We start from the raw sequence: 17,304 nt of genomic DNA, 5'->3' as shown, positions 1-17,304 counted from the left end.
ACCATGCCCTTTTAAAATCTTGAGTTCCTTATGCAATCACCAGGCAAATTCAGACAAATCTGAATTTGGATAGGCTCTCAGTCTCAGACTCCCGTTTTGCAGTCTCTTCAGAAAAGGAATCTGGCAGCAATATACAAGATGGATTAAGGAAGGCTTGTGGGTTGGGGGAATAAACCAAGAGACTATCATAATAGTACTGATGAAAAGTAGTAAAAAGTCCAAACCAGGATGGTGATGGGAGCATAAAGGGGGATATAGATGCAAAAGAGGCAAAAAAGGAAGAATCAAAAATATTTGCTTCCAAACTGAATACAAAAAATGGTAAGAAAGGAACAATGATGACTTGGATCCTCAGGTGAGAATCCTGGCATTTATGAAAAATGGGAAAATTTGGAAAGAAGTCCAGGTTTGGGGAAAAATGGTCAAATTCGATATGCTAATTCTGAGATGTTTTTGTTTTTGTTTTGACTTGACTAAGTGACTTTATCGGGGAAAGCCAGGATTACAGCAGACTTAAGAGTTGGCATTGGGGTCTTCTTGCAAAAGTGGGCACAGCACTGACCAAGCACCAGTTGTACTTCATCTGCCACTTGGCTCTGCCTGTTTTCTTCTTCTTCTCCTGTTTCACCACCTTGGGAGTTTTTCCTCTTACTTTCCCAGCATGGGCCAGGGAACATGGACTTTACCTCCAATCATGTGCCAGCTACTTCCAGGGTACTCAGACCTTCCTCTCCACACTGACCTAGGGTAGCCTCATCCTCTAGCACTGTGCCTACTGGGAGTATAACTTGATTTTCTGGAGCGATGCCCTCCAGCAAGGCTACATGAGCCTAGATCTGGGCAACCATGTCCTGGCTGGTCACTTGAAGGGTATTTAGCTCCTGGGTGTGGATAAAGACCTCCATGTCCAAGACACACACAAAGAGGTATGGCCACCGCAGCTGCTACTATGATAATGGAGCCAAGAAAGAGTTTTTATTTATGAGTAAGCAGACATAACTTGCCTAGTTTTGTGGCATTTGTCTCAGGCATGCAAAGACATAGAAAAGAGTCCCAGGACTTTAAAGATACATAACATCTAGACAGCAGGGGAGAGTGACTGAAGCCAGGACAGAGGTCAGGACAAGAGTTGTAGATTCATTTGTCATCAATATGGAAACTTTGAGAGAAGACAGAGTCAGAGGAAAGCTCCAAGTGGGAAGGTAGAAGAAAGAAGGTCCCTCCAATAAACTCTACATTTGAAATCTTCCCTGGGAGCCAGGTAGCCTCTGCACGATGGTGGGGCAGAGCTGTGTGCTGGAGTGCTTCTCTGCTCAATCAGATGCTTGCCTACCAAGTGGACCCTGCCTTGACATCAACACCACCAGCACCGCTACCCCTGCACCTGCCACGGGGAAACAAAAGAAGATGAAAGAAGTAGACATGCTTTATCTGAAAAAAACTCTACAGTCTGTTCTCCATAGAAAGCTTGTAGTCCTTGCAACAGAAGGAAATAAGAGAATAACCCTTAAAATTAAAACACAAACCCCAACAACAAGAAGTCTGAGGAGGACACCTGGGTACTAAATGTGGCTTAACTACTCCCCTTTTGTCCTTTCCTCCCAGTTTACCCTCCTGTCATTATTTTCTCTCCTGTCTCTCATTCCCCCTATTTTGTCCTCCCTCCCCTGCAGAACACTCCCACCCTCCAGTCTCTAATTCTAATTTTTTTAAGTTAAAAACCATGAAAGTCTATTGTAGGGCACTTGGACAGTATGGCTAAATGGAATGGAAATGCTAGCAGGTCATTTTGAAATCATCTATGCTGTGAATTTTCAGATTGCTACAAGCAGGATTTTATTCACCACATGCTTTCTTTTGTTTCCTCTTTTCATTTTCTTAATTTTCAGTTTCAGTTTCAACAGTGGATTTCTCCATTTCTCAAGAATTTTAAAACTTGAGGGCTTGATCTCGCCTCACGACAGCAAGTTCAGCGTTTTGGCCACCTGACCCAACCACTTCCAGAAGAATGTTGATAATGAGCTTGATGGTCATTGTCCACTTCGATGGCTTTGTCAGTACAGTGTTTCTCCAGAAGTTCACACAATGACTTGGCACCCTGGCCTGTGACATCATTGGCCTTCCAGGTATGACATGTTCCTGAGACACCAGCCTCCATGGGAGGGTGAGGGTGAGGACAGGTTGGGTTGTGGAGAAAGGATGGGTGGGCAAGAGGCAGCCCCAGAAGCAGGAGCTAAAGCTCAGGCTCCATGAGCCCAGGAGGCACATGGGGACGAGACTCCTGATTCCTGGCAGCAGGTGTGGAGACAGCTTATAGGCTTTCTCTTTTCTGTCAACTCATGTATAGCAGAGTCCAACAAAGGGCAAATAAAATGGTTTCTGGACAAATATAAATAAAAAAATTATAGGAGATCCATATGTAAGATGCTATAAAAGAGGAATACTTCATTTCTAGACCTCTTATAAATGCGGTCTGCTAGTGTAAGGGATATTCTTTGGAAAGCTTTTTCTTTTTTAAAATTTAAGTTTATAGTGATGCATGGGTGGCTCAGTCAATTGAGCATCTGACTTCAGCTCACGTCATGATCTCACAGTCCCTGAGTTCTAGCCCCACATTGGTCTCTGTGCTGACAGCTCAAAGCCTGAAGCCTGCTTCAGATTCTGTGTCTCCCTCTCTCTCTGCTCCTCCCCTATTGCTCTCTGTCTCTCAAAATAAAGATATAAAAAAATTTTAATTTAAGTTTATAGAATATGGAAATGATCAAAAGTATTAACATAAAACTTGATTATGGATATGATATAGGAAATAATTCAAAATGTCAAAAGAATTTTTAGCACACAGTTTTTAGCATAGCAAAAATGTGTTACAGAAATGTGTAAAAATGAAGCTGTGGATCTATAAATCGTGGTGTACACATACAATGAAATCTTGCATAGCTACTAAAAACACTTCTTTCCAAGTTTTCAATGATATGGAGGTGCCTCAGTAGGAAAAAAACACAGTATATCTTAAAAGCAAGATAAAAAATTGTGATAAATCTGCATGCATTGATATGGAACCATTTTCAAGATGGATGATGTCGCGAGTAGGATTTTTCATTGTCATAGCTTTTTTTTTTACAAAAATACAGTTGACCCTTGAACAGCACAGGTTTGACCTACGTGGGTCCCCTTATACGTACATTTTTTCCATTACTACAGTCTAGTAAATGCATTGTCTTTTTTGTGATTTTATTAATATTTTCTTTAGCTTATTTTATTGTCAAAATACAGTGTATAATACATATAACATACCAAAATATGTGTTGATTCACTGTTTATGTTATCTGTAAGACTTCTGGTCAATAGTGGGATATTAAGTAAAGTTTTGGGGGAATCAAACATTATATGCCCCTAACCCATGCATTATTCAAGAGCCAACCATGTAATTTTACTTGTCCTTAATTGCTGTAATGTCTAACTCTTATTTCCCATTATCCCTGATAGAAGAAGAAATAATTTAGTCATTTCTAAATAGACTCTGTTGATTTCTCAGTCAAGCAAATCAAGATATTGGATACTGGAATTCTGCCAACCCCAGATGCCTTCACCACTGTGCTTGCCACAAGGCACATGTGCATTACTTTATTTTTTAATTTTTCAAAATATTTATTTATTTTTGAGAGAGAGAGAGCAGGGGAGAGGCAGAGGGAGAGGGAGAGAATCCCAAGGAGGCTCCATGTTGTCAGCTAGGAGCCAGCTGTGGGGCTCGATCTCATGATTGTGAGATCATGACCTCAGCAAAAATCAAGAGCCAGATGCTCAACTGACTGAGCTCCCCAGGTGCCCCTGTGCATACTTCATATAGTCAGCACTGTGTCCAAGCCTCACTGTGGGTTCAGCTGATTAGCGGATAAGTTACATGCTTCTCATGGTTTCAAGGCAATGTTAGAAATGTAATTTGTTGTTTTGTTTTACTTTCCAGCTTCTCTGATATATAATGCAACTCACCCAGGGTCGAAACTATTTGATAATGGAACCATTAGTGGCTACAGCATCATCCCTGCTAGGATGACCAGATCTGTCTACAGTTTGAGGTTATTAACAGTGTACCAGCCCCCTGGTACCTAATAAGTGATTTTAACAATGCAACTTGATTATTCAACTTGATTATTCAATTTGATTGAAAAAGAATGACTTTAGTGGTTAAGTTTCCCTTCCCAATTATGCCAGATTTACCCCTGTGGAATTGTAAATATCTCTCAGAATGATAACATTTGTCAAATGAGACAGTGTATTCATTTAGCAGTCACTCAGAGCATCCACCAAGCACCATGTGAAAGATAATCAAGTAGAAATTGATCGTGTCTTATATCTGCACAGCACTTAGGTTTTGTAGAACATACCTACATGCCTTTCCTTACCTGAAACTAAAAATAGGTTTGTGAAGTGAACTGGGATGAGACCCCCATTTCATAGATGAAGAAACAGGGGATCAGAGTTGAACCATTTGCCCTAGATCAAACCAGTAGTAGTATATGGTGATGTTGGGACCAGGATGTAGCTGAATATATATTGAGTACTGTTTCTAGTATTCCACATTGTCACATTTTCTATTGACTCAATAAAGAGGCTTTTGTGGGGTACCTGGAGAAAACCTGAGGAATGGGAAAGAGACATCTCTCAAATGGGGAGGATGAGGGAAGGCATCGTTTAGGAGAGGCTAGTAGAGCTGAGGGCCCATTCTTTTGCTAACTTCCCAATATCAGCCAGGACCAGCCCTCCCATGAGTGGGTACATTTCCAGCTCAGATTCCATTCCTTCTCCTATCTCCCCTACCCTTTCTTTTGTGTGTCCCTAGCCAGAAAATACCCTGATTGTTAGAAAAAAGTTACAAGTTATGAGATCCCACAAGATCCCACTCATCAAGGAACACTGTAAATGTCTGTGGTGCAATAGCCTTGGTAAGGGAGCCTTCCTTCACTTTCTGAAGAACTCTGTGAACCTCTACCTCCGATCTGTAAACACAGCATTCTCTTTGGGGCCAGGGACTTCACTGGTGTGTGCTGAAAGAATGACAAACAGTGGAAAAATGAGACCACTGATTCTGAGAAAAACTATGACCTAAAAGTCACAGCCTCCCTGCTAATATTTTGTACTCTTAATGTTTGTCATGGTGTTTGGGAATAATTCACTAAGGTTCCATTAGATTTACGTAAAGACAGTAGGCTTTCTGAAATCACAGGTGAGGAGCGGGTGGGAGAAAGGAGGCAATGAGAACAAGGCTGTCCATGTAACACAGCGGAAGCCAAAAGAGAAAAGCAGTGCACCTCTCTCTTCTGCCTAGTTTTCTCTAGCAGCGCAACACCCAGTGTCAGCAGAGGAAAAGAACAAAGGGATGAAGCCAAAAAACCCGCATGTCTTTTTCAGGAGAAATGAGTGAAGGCAGAAATTCTGCTAAATACTTTTAACTACATTCTGTCAGCCTGAAGAAAGAGAGGCTACCTGTTTAGCATATCATCAGCTTCTTCCCATGTGTCTCTCTCAGGAAAATGTTTTCACATTGGTGATTGCTAAGCTTCGCACATTATGATTGCTAAGCCAAGATTGTGGGTTTAGTTGGTTACTTGTTTGTGTATTCATTTACACTTGGCTTTGTTCTAAAAATGCTTTGAGGTGGCAGTGACCAACAGCTCATAGTGCTTTGTGCATGGATCATATTTTGTCAGTTATTAAAAGCACAAGTGATCATTTCAGAGAATACCTGTATGAATAGAAGAGTACAGATGTATTGCTATAACTAGGAAAACATGCCAGAATGTTTTTTTTTTTTTATTAAACTAACAATAGGTCTGCAGCCATTTCAGCGATAGATGAAGGTATGACAGTTTTAGATAAAAATGATCAACAGTGTATATGCCCCAAAGGATTGTGAAGGCTCACTTAGTCTAACAAACTCAACTGCCATGCTTCTGATAAACCCTAGAAGTGCACTCCTGTGATCCTCCATCTCAGAGAAGTTTGGCCCAAACCAGTGCCTCTTTTACCAGAAAAACTGTAGCATAGAAGTTCTGAGATATGTCACTAGAGACTGAACAAGATGTTTACATAATTACTGATCATTTTATCCATCTAATTTTAATCTCAAACCAATTTGGATTCTCTCCAAGGTTTAAGAACAAAACATTTATTATGGCAGTGTTGCAAAATGGCTAAAAGTGAAATCCCTATGTTTAGAGAGATGGGTTTGAGGACTACTGCAGCCACTTTCCAGCTCATTCTGTAGCCAGTGCTATGGGTTTGGACAAGTCCCTTAAACTTCCAGTGCCTCAGTTTCCATATTTGAAAACGGGGTAATAATAATACCTACCTCATCATCTTGTATCAAATGAAACACTTAAGCACAATGTGAAAGCTTTTTGATGTTGGCTACTATCTTAGGCTTTTCAGATGCGAATATAACCTTAGTCCGTTTGGACTGCTATAACAAAAGGCCATCAACTGAGCAGGTTATAAACAACAGAAATCTATTTCTGACAGTTCTGGAGTCTGAGAGCTCTTAAGATCACAGTGCCAGCAGATTTGATGTCTGGTGAGAAACTGCCTCCTGATTCGTAGGCACTGTGTCCTCACGCAGCAGAAGGAGTGAGGAGCTCTGTGAGCTCCCTTTGAAAGTTCACTTATCCCATTCATGAGGCTTCCGTGATCATGACCTAATCACCTCCCAGAGGTCCTACCTCCAAATACGATCACATTAGGGATTAGGATTTAACGTACAAATTTGGGGAGGATACAGACATTTAGTCGGTAGCATAAGATGATTAAATAATCTGCTTGTATTCGTCTGGGCTCTCCAGAGAAACCTAACCAATAGGATATGGAGGTACAGATTTATTTTTTTTCCATCAGACATTTTTTATCTTTTGTTAAATGTCTTTTTAATGTTTATTTATTTTGGGGAGACAGAGAGATAGAGTACAAACAGGGGAGGGGCAGAAAGAGAGGGAGACGTAGAATCTGAAGCAGGCTCTAGACTCTGGACTGTCAGCACAGAGCTCGACACAGGGCTCAAACCCACGAAGCGCAGGATCATGACCTGGGCCGAAGTCTGACACTTAACCAACTGAGCAACCCAGGCACCCCGCCATCAGACATTTTTTAAAGCTAAGACACTTTTTGCAGTCTGGGGTAAATATTTTTAGTTTTGGTAGTATACATTAAGTGGCACTAATTGCTTAGTAACTATAAGGTGGCTAACATGAAACCACAGAAGTATAACTTTGCCACATGCACATGGACTTGGCCTTCCTGTCTGAGCATATTTTCTTTAAAACTGGATGCTCACACCAAAACTGTGCCAATGAAATCTGTTAAGGAGTAAAGCTCCTAAGTGGTGACTCACTAGAGTACCTAGATGTAAATATAGATTTAGATTCACAGAGATTTACTGTAAGAAATTGGTATAGATAGAGATTTTACTCTAGATATAGAGAGATTTGCTATAAAAAAAATCTGAGACGGAAGCTGAGAAGTGTAAGACCTGTAAGTCATCTGCAAGCTGGAGACCCAAGAGACCCAACGGTAGAAGTTCCAGTCTGAAGCTGAGGCAAAAGGCAAGAGAAGACAAGTGGCCCAGCTTGGAGACAGTCAGGTAGAGAAAAAGGACTCTTTCTTATTCAGCCCTTTATTTTATTCAGGCCTTCAATGAATTGGATGAGGACCACCTTCCCTGGAGAAGGTGATCTGCTTTACTTTGTCTGCAGATTCAAATGTGGATCTCATCCAGAAAAACCCTCACGGACACACCCAGGAATAATTTTTAACCTAGTATCTGGGCACTCTGTGGCCCACTCATGTTGACACGCAAAATTAACCATCAGAGTTTGCAGTGTGGTACAAAAGATGGGCATATAAGTAAGTATTACAATGAATTGGAATTGGAAGAATATACAAAGAACTGTGAGGGTCCTGATGGGGGAGACGCCCATCAAGCTGGCCTGGCTGGGGAAGGTTTCCAGACGTTTAGGTGCATGGCCTGAGGTTTGCAGTGTGGGTAGGAATTTTCCATGTGTTCAGAAAAATGGAAGGGGCACAGGACTCTAGGCAATTTCTCACCTACTTAGTCGCTAACACACTAGTCCAAGCAACTGCTATTTTTCCTGTACTCTCCTACTAGCCTTCTACCTGCACTTCTTGCTTTGCTCATTCTGCAACCATGAATTCTTCACACAGCAATCAACGGCCAGGCCTTAAATCCATCAGTCAACTCATCTACATCCTGCTATTAATGATTTAGTAATTTTCCACCATACCTGGTAGAAAATTCAAAGCCCTAACACTACCATGCCCCATATAATATGACTTCTCATTACCTCTCCCACCTAATTTCCTGTGACTTCCCTTCTCTATTGCTGGTTTCAGCTACAGAGACCTTCCAGGAGTCCAACGACCTGCTTTGACTTCAGGGTATTTGTTTCTACGGAACACATTTCCTACAAATAGTCATATGGCACTCTCTCTTACTGCACTCAGGTCTCTGCTCGGAGTCAGCATCCTTCAATGGCACAACATCCTTGCTGTCAGTTTATCTTGCTTTCTATATTTCTATAGTCAGTTTTGTTGTTGTTTTGCACATATCTGGAAACCTTCCTGGACAAGGTGATGGTTGAGTTGTATGTTGAAGGATGAGATAGGAGGTAAGAAAGAGGGAAAAGAGAATCCCAGGCCAAAGGACCAGCATGTGCAAAGGCTCAGCATCAAGAAATAGAATGCCACCTTGGAGAAATACAATGGTTCCATTGGGGTAAAATGTGTGGCGCAGGTGAATGAGGGAAAGGAGCTAGAGAGGCAGACAGGGCCACCTGTTGACATACGAACAGTGGTGCTGTAAACCCCCTGCACCTGCCAACACCTGTCCTTCCTCCTTCATTCATAGTTGCTGGTCTTAGATTTCAAGTCTTAGAGCAGTGTTTCTCAACCTTTTTTCTTCATATTGTCACTCCAGCCAAGTAGTCTATTTTTTTCTAATACCACTCCCTATGAAACTTTAATACCGCAGATATGCCGTGTATGTTTATCTGCTGCATATGCTTATCTGTGCTTTATACATAAAAATAGGATTTTCTCCTCCTGAAAGCCAGTTTTCACCTCTGTTGAGAATGTATGTTTTCTAATTTTCACTGACAGCATGATTTTGTCTCTGACTTATCTCTTCTGTCTCTGTCTCCTTCAGACATACAGTTACCAGGGAGCATCTAAATACTATAGGATATCATAGATGTGACAATCATTGAGCCACTGTAGCATAGTAGTAACTAAACTTACATAAAACTGGAGTGTTTTTCTTTAATATCTGTTAATTCTGTCCCATCCCTCATATCTGGGCCACCATATTCTATGTCAGTGCTTCTTAGTGGCATTTGAGACTCTGAAACATTCCATGGAATGTCATATATCAGATCCTTAGAGTTCTGCCTTCAATGATAACTGATTTATTCAGATTCTGTTTATCCTCAAAGTCACTCCTCTGTCTCCCCACCATCACCAGGGAAGCAAGCTGAAAACACCTGAAAAGGGCACAGGAAAGCAAAAAGGCCTCTGAGCAACCAGCCTGAATTCTCCACTGCAGTGAAGCTTATGTATTTTTTTTTTTAAGAAATCAGTTTTCCCAAGCATTGAATGTAAGTATTGAATGTAAGTATTAAATTGTACACGTGAAACTAATATTATACTATTATGTTAACAAACTGGAATTTAAATAAACTTGAAAAAGAAAAAAAAGGAATAGAACTAAATAAAAGGAAAGACGTGCCATGTTTATTTAAAAAATCAGCTTCTTGGGGCACCTAGGTGGCAGAGTTGGTTAAGCCTTCCACTTCAGCTTAGGTCATGACCTCATGGTTCATAAGTTTGAGCCCCACGTTGGGCTCTGTGCTGACAGCTCAGGGCCTGGAGCCCACTTTGGATTCCGTATCTCCCTCTCTCTCTGCCTCTCCCCTACTCACGCTCTGTCTCTCTCTCTGTCTCAAAAATAAACATTAAAAAGATTAAAAAATCAGCTTTTTCACACAATATCTATTTACATTTAATATATACAATTCTATTAAGATTTATAAACTGATTTCCAAACTCATGATTGATTTGAGGTAGCAAAATAGAAAAGGGAGAAAATTGCTGATGATAACAAATAAAATACAGAAAAACAGTGCTAATCATGTTTAGTAATATGAAAACACGTCAGTCTAGGGCCAGTTAGTACAGGGGCAGGTGATCCCAAGTATGTCACCAGGATTTTACCAGTTATAATGTTGTTCCTAAATTATCATATTTAGGAAAACGGAATATGAATCTTATTTTCCAAAGCTTCCAACTAAGATAAAGTTCTTTGCTTAAAATAATAAAGCTTCATCTAACTGGAAAATTTAGCTATCAATAAAGACTTATCTCCATGAGGATCCTGGATGGCTTCTGGTTTTAATAATTGCAGGAGCTGTCACACGTAAATAGATGTGTGGTGTTCGAAGGTTCCATGAGACGAAATACAGACTTTGCTCCTTTGGAGTGATTATATACGAAATGAGTGAATCTGAAATGAAAAAATTAAAAGCTTATTGTTTTACATGTCCAAAATTTAAAAAATATAATCCCATATCACAAGTAGCTTCAACACTGGTCAGCACATGCTGTGATAAAAGCTTAGCTAATTCCCTTGATGGTGATAATGGAACCTAAATGTGTACAGAGATTTACTTATATCAATACATGTAAACGAGTTACTCAGTGATTGAGCGATGTTGCATAGCTAGCAGAATTGTGTTCATGTTAATGTTGCCTGCAGAGATAATAAGCCATTAGGATAAATTCTTCACTTCTACCTAATCTAATACCTGAGCTTCACTGAGAGAAAAATAAAGCAATGCCTCAGTGGCAGTAGCAGTAGCAATAGCAGTATGACAATTGCTGCAAACGACTTTGGGATCGAGAATCAAACAAGATCAGGTGCCTGGGTGGCTTAGTCAGTTAAGCATCTGACTTTGGCTTAGGTTGTGATCTCATGGGTCACAGGTTCGAGCCCCGCGTCGGGCTCCGTGCTGACACCTCAGAGCCTGTAACCTGTTTCAGATTCTCTCTCTGCCCCTTCCCTCCCCTGCTTGCCTTCTGACTCTCTCTCTCTCAAAAATAAACACTGAAAAAAACCCAACAGTGATCAATTTGCTGAACACGGCTGGGGTGACGTCAATGGGGGTGGGGTGCAGATAAATCCTGAGCCCACCGATGATAGATTATAACTAGTATGTCTCTTCTACCTGTATTGTCAATAGAAAGATGACAATCCATTTAGTTACAAAGGTGGGCACTTTTCTTTGCTTTCTTTTCCTTTCCTTTTCTAACCAGTCACCGAGGTTGTTTCAGTGAACTTTTCTCAGGATTGACCGAATCAAGGACATGAAGCTGATTAAATTAGTTGCTCACAAAGAAACAGAGATTTAAAAATAAAATTGACCAAAAGCAAAGCTTTAGAAAAACCTTTCTTGACATAAGGTAGTAGGGCAAAAACCCATCAGTAAGCACCAGAGTCTCAAGGGAGAGTGATTGCGGGTAAAGAAAAGGGACCTGATCCAAAAGGCAAAGGCGTGGCACCCCTGGTTCTTTTTGCTTGCTGTTGCTCTCCCCTGGCCTGTGCAGCCAGCTGAGGGGTCCTCGGGTCTGCTCTCTAGACACGGGGCGCAGGCGGCTCTGAGGAGCTCCTTTATTTGGAGGAGATTCAAAGAAATTTCAAGGAGAAAGTGGCTGATGATTTAACAAAAACCTTGACAAGGAGGACTGGGTTACATGCCACAGCTGAGTTGTATTAACAAGAGGGAAACTCCCATTAATTAAACCATTTGCCCTGTTTCCTTTATTTCTATTTAACTATGACAGCTTTAAAAATAAAAGCCGAGACTTAAAACATGTTTTAAATCTTGGAGAGTCACTCTTGTGTAAACAATCCTTGAATTCCAAGCAGTGAATTTTACGAGGTAATTTCAAGGATTAATATTTTGAAAATTCAGAATTAGAGGCCATTATGTTCACCTTTCTTAAAACTCTTCTCCCTGATTTACACAGTTTCCAGTCCTTTCCTACCTCCCTGACCACTCCTATTAGCTGTGTTCACTTTTTCCTTGTCAGAACCCACTCCAGTGCATTCCCCATGGTTATAGTCTTGGCACCTCTTTGCCTTCTCCCTCTAAATACTCTGTCTTCATTTGGGGTGCCAGGTGGCTCAGTCAGTTAGGCATTTGACTTCAGCTCAGGTTCTGATCTCATGGTTCATGGGTTTGAGCCCCGCATCAGGCTCTGGACTGACAGCTCAGAGCCCAGAGCCTGCTGTGGATTCTGTGTCTCCCTCTCTCTGCCCTTCCCCACTCACACTCTGTCTCTCCCTCAAAAACAAATAAACATTAAAAAACTAAAAATAAATAAATATTCTGTCTTCAGAGTTTGGTTTATTCCATGGATTAAACTATTACCTCTATTCTATAAAAATGCTATAAGGAAAGAAAAAAAAGTTTTCCAAGGAACAGTCCTTATACTAACAGTCCCTGGTTATATAGGAAATTGGAAATGAAACAGCCCTCTTTATGGTATTCTATAATATGAAGATTCTGCAGTAGTCTTATTTATATTTATATTTTCCCAGAAATCATTTTACTACCCTTGTTTGACTATGCTGTGACTGAGTTCAGAGAGAATAGAGAATCTATGAACTCTCTCCATCATGATGGATGACCTGCCAACCTGCAGTAAACAAAAGTTACTCTCAGAGATGTACTGCAGCACAACGACGTGGCATTGCCATTTTGGTCTTTATTTAGGTGAAAATATGATTTTTAAAATTCAGAATTCATCTAATATTTTTCACCATTGAAATTAAAGATTTAATGCACTTAAGGTGCTAAAAGTGACACAACGTTTATAGGACATGTAAAAATATAAATGCATAAAAACAGAAGAAGTTCAGTGGATAACCGAGAGATGGCGGGGCTAGACTTTTCCAATCTGCTCACACAGATGGCCAAGATGGTCCTTTGGTAATTCGTGGGATAGGATCCTCCTAGATCTTCCCACCTTCTCTTCCCTGTGTGATCTCTGTCAAAACTGAACCAGTTTCTCTTTCAAGTACCAGGGGCCCTGAATGTGAGCTGAGGAGGGCAAGAATGCCACCTCGCTGGCTGTCGGGATCAGGCTGGAACTCCTGTTCCCGTCAGCCTTCAGCTCCAGCTCTTGGATCTGCCTCTCACCTACCCCACCCTTCAAGCAGGATGTAACTTGCCTTTATCCACACTCCCAGGCATGGGAGGCATTAGTAAGAATTAGACTGGACGGGCAGGGAGACAGGGGGACCGAAGGCCAAGAGGACAGGAAGGCTAAGGAGGGAAGGCAGAGGAAAAAGGAGAGGAGATGGAAACACACTGCTTCCAGATAGCTTCCTCAGACTTCAAATGAACCTGTCTCTTCTTTGATAACGTGAGGATTTTTTTTTTTTTAACAACCTTTGGGTTTCTTGTTTGATTGGTTGGTTAGTTTGGATTTTTGTGTGTTGGTTTCTTTTTTTTTTTTTTTTTTTAATTTTAAGAGCTGTTTTGTTTTGTTTCCAGGATTTCAGGAAGGATTCCTGAGGCCCCATCTGATGCTAAGTCACTATCCCAGCACTATGGCTCTGCTTGTTTGTTTGGTTTGCCATGTCTGTTGTTAATTTAAACCACCAGGAGGGCAGGGACAGCTCTCTTTTGTTTTCATGGCATGCGTTCACTGGAAAATAATCTCTCCAATGTAGAATCCTGCTCATGAAAATTCTCAAGACACGAGAGGTCAAGAGTGAGAGAAAAGTACAAAATGTTCACTGTCTTCTATGGCGATTCTTCTTGTGAACATATGGGTATAATCGTGGCTCAGTAAAAGATGTGCTCAAATTATCTCTCTTTGGTCCTCCCTTTGAAATACTCCCTAATTGATAACACATTTGCTTAGCCACTCTACTAGGTAGTTACTACTGAAAACTGGAGAATTTTTAAGAGTTTAGCAGAACATCTGGTAGCTGTGAAAACTGGTTTGGGGTGAACTTCTCTTTGTTTTTTTCCGGAGTGTTTGGTGTTTTTCATTTTTTTTTTTTCTATACAATTACACTTGCATTCAACTTCTGTAAAACCTGATTGTACAGGAATTTCACCCATAGCACTTTTATTCCTTCAGAACACTAGAAACCTGAACATTGATCTTTCCTGCTTGTCTCCAGCCCATATCTGAGCTCTGGCATTTATTATTTCCTTCGGCTATAACATTTTAATCCATTCATAACTTTGCTTATATCTGTGATTTGGAGATCTTGGATCACCTTTTATTCTTTTATGCGTTCATGCATTAATGTGTTCAACAGATATTTACTGAGTTGCCTTGGCACCACTAGAGATAAAAGATGAATAATGGTTCCTGCCCTCAAAAAATTTACTATGGGGAAATAGTCAAATAAACAGTCCATTAAAATACAGCAACATAAGTGCTATTTATTCATTCAACTCATTTCTGGGTTCCTATTCTGTCCCAGCACTGTGCAAACCAGATGTTACAAATAGATTTCCATATAGGAGGAACACGTAATGGGGGAAGGGGAAGTCTTCCAGAAGAGATGAGTCCAAGTTTGGTCCTGAATGATGAAGAGGCTCTAACCAGGGAAGCTGGAGGCAGAGGAAGAGGGAGGTATTATTATGTTCAAAGCAGAGGGAGCAGCAATAAAGTTTTAGAAGCAAGAAGGATGTGCCAAAGGCATTGCAAGCTCTCATCTATGGCCAGGAACTGTGTCATAGTAGCATCTATCAAATATATGTTGAATGAAGGAGGAGAGAGAAATAATGCTGTAGAAGCAAAGAGGGATTAAATTTTTTAAAGTGTTTATTTATACATTAATTTTGAGAGAGGGAAAGAGAGGATCCCAAGCAGGGTGCACACCTAGAACAGAGTCCAATGTGGGGCTTGATCTTATGACTGAAATTAAGAGTTGGATGCTCAACCTACTGAGCTATGCAGATGCCCCTTAAGAAGTATTTTAAATCATGTGAAGAAGTTTGGACTTCATCTTGACAGTTATGGGAGATCATTGAAAAGATGGGGCTGAGAGTAGGGGTACGAAATAGATCTGATCAGACCTATATTTAAAATTTCTCAAGTTGGTCTAAACATCAAGATTGACACAGGCAAGACTGAGGCAGGGAGCCCAGGAATGAAGTGTTGCTGTAATATAGATCTTAGTAACTCAAAATGTGGTCCTGGACCAACAGCATCCTCTACATCACCCAGGAGCTTGTTATAAATGCAGAATCCTGGTGCACACCAAGACTGAGTGAGAACCTGCATTTTAACAAGTTCACTCAGTGATTCCAATACATATTAAAGTTTGAGATGCACTTATATAGACTTAATTATGTTAGTGGTAGCAGGGCTAAGAAGAATGGGAAGATTTGAGAGGTATTTCACTGGTACGATCAACCAGACTTGGTGAGCTAATGGATGGGAGGGAAGGATAACAAACAGATGTGGTAACTCTAAATGAAGAAAAAGGGCTGGAGAGAGAGCTGGTACTGATCTCTTGGGCCTGTACTTTAAAAAAAAAATTGATTTGAAATCTATTCATAGAAGTAATAAAAATTGTTATATAGCTAATCTCTGCTCTGAAAACTACAGCCAGGGGAATGCTTAAAATTATAACATAGGAAATATTATGGACTCAAAGACATCTGCTCAGTAGGATAGCACTTTTTCGATTATATCCGACCTCAAAACTTCTTTCTTTATGGCAACATATCAGAGACTAAAATAACACTCTTAGTTTAGGTTAGCATGGGTCTGGCAGACCAAAAAGGGAGAAAGAGAAAGAAGTTGCTCAAAAGAGAGAAATAGAGAGACAGAGACAAAAGAGACCAAAGACTTTCTCAAGTCACAGCTCCAGCCACCATTTGGTGGAGTCTGTTGGAGAAAAGTGAACTTCCTTATACATAAAGATTTCAAAAATTCTAAACCTAAGTAAATTTGCCTTGAAAATGTAAGGACATTGGTAAGATACCTAATGATTTTGAATGTCAACTATGTGCCAATCACTATTCACTGTTAGTATTTAATTTCACTTATTTTTGACAATCCTGTAATGTAATATCCCCCACACACACACACTTTCGGTTAAGGAGACTGAGTATCATCAATGTGAAGGTGTTTTCTGAAGGCAAATCAGCCAACTGCAACTTCAAGCCAGGATTTCAACCCAGTATGTCCAGGCTTTTCCTACCATGCCATGCTGCCTTTTACAATAGACAACTCTTTACATTTGACAAAAATCCTTAAAAGGAACCAACATTCCAGCACACATGATGTGGGACATAAACACCTTTCATGGAATACATAACCAGCTCAAGAAAAGGAGAGGATACAGACCAGTCAAGGTCAGAAACATTCCCCTTAGCCACACAGCTAAGAATCTGTCAGTTCCCTGGAGTGAAGATTAGAAAGGTTAGCATGAGACCCATAATGCATATTGTTTGTATTTATATTATATTCATATATATTATTGTATTTTATTAGTTACATTCCACAGGTTGCTATCATTCATTCTTGTACATTCAGTTATTCTCAACATTTTGTTGTCTTTGTATTGTCAATGGAATATGAGGTCTTTAATTTCATTAAATAAGGTGAAGATAAATGGCAATTAGAGTCAGGAGTTTGGAACCAAGCAAAAGCAGAAACATTCCTTAGGAAGGCTAGTTCCTGTTTGTGCTGAAAGTTGCCAATTTTGAACACATTTTAAGACAAGGCATAGTGGAAGACACAAAAATCAATAAACTAGGAGTTCCACCATCAAATACTTAGCACTCTAGAATGGGAGACACAACAAGTTTAGTAATAAAAATAGTAAGAGAATATGTTAGGTACAATATGTGACACAGAGATAAAATGAGATAGAGAAGTGAGTTTTCATTATTATGGCTGTGTAACAAGTTATCCGCAGACTTAGTGTTGTTAAATACCCATTTATTATTCTGTGGTTTGGGAAGTATGAGACAGCACGGCAGGGATAAATCGTCTCTACTTCATGACCTCAATTGGATGGCTTGACACTTACAGGTTGGAATCATCTGAAGGTTCATTTGTTTGCATGTCTAGCAGTTGATGCTGCCTAGACTCAAAAAGTTGGTCTCCTGGGATAGTTAAGCTTCTCAGGCATCTCACTCTTTTTGTGGTCCCTCTATCTGGTCTCTCTATCTTGGGCTGAGTGTTGAAAAACAGCAGCGGCTG

The 17,304-nt window shown here is 40.3% G+C and overlaps 1 long non-coding RNA gene and 1 pseudogene across 1 annotated transcript; one reads left to right on the top strand and one right to left on the bottom strand.

The window, feature by feature from the left end:
- Positions 1-513: 513 nt before the first annotated feature.
- LOC120222917 lies at positions 514-905 on the bottom strand (annotated as a pseudogene).
- An 8,625-nt stretch (positions 906-9,530) lies between these two features.
- On the top strand, positions 9,531-13,937 carry LOC120222919. Its single transcript, XR_005526142.1, has 2 exons — positions 9,531-9,659; positions 13,620-13,937. It is a non-coding gene; the product is annotated as an uncharacterized LOC120222919 (long non-coding RNA).
- Positions 13,938-17,304: the final 3,367 nt, after the last annotated feature.

Source organism: Hyaena hyaena, unplaced genomic scaffold, assembly GCF_003009895.1.
Source record: "Hyaena hyaena isolate Hyena2069 unplaced genomic scaffold, ASM300989v1 scaffold_927, whole genome shotgun sequence".
Classification (NCBI taxonomy): Eukaryota; Metazoa; Chordata; class Mammalia; order Carnivora; family Hyaenidae; genus Hyaena; species Hyaena hyaena.
The sequence above is the reverse complement of the archived record's forward strand: the minus strand, read 5'-3'. Positions and strand labels throughout refer to the sequence as shown.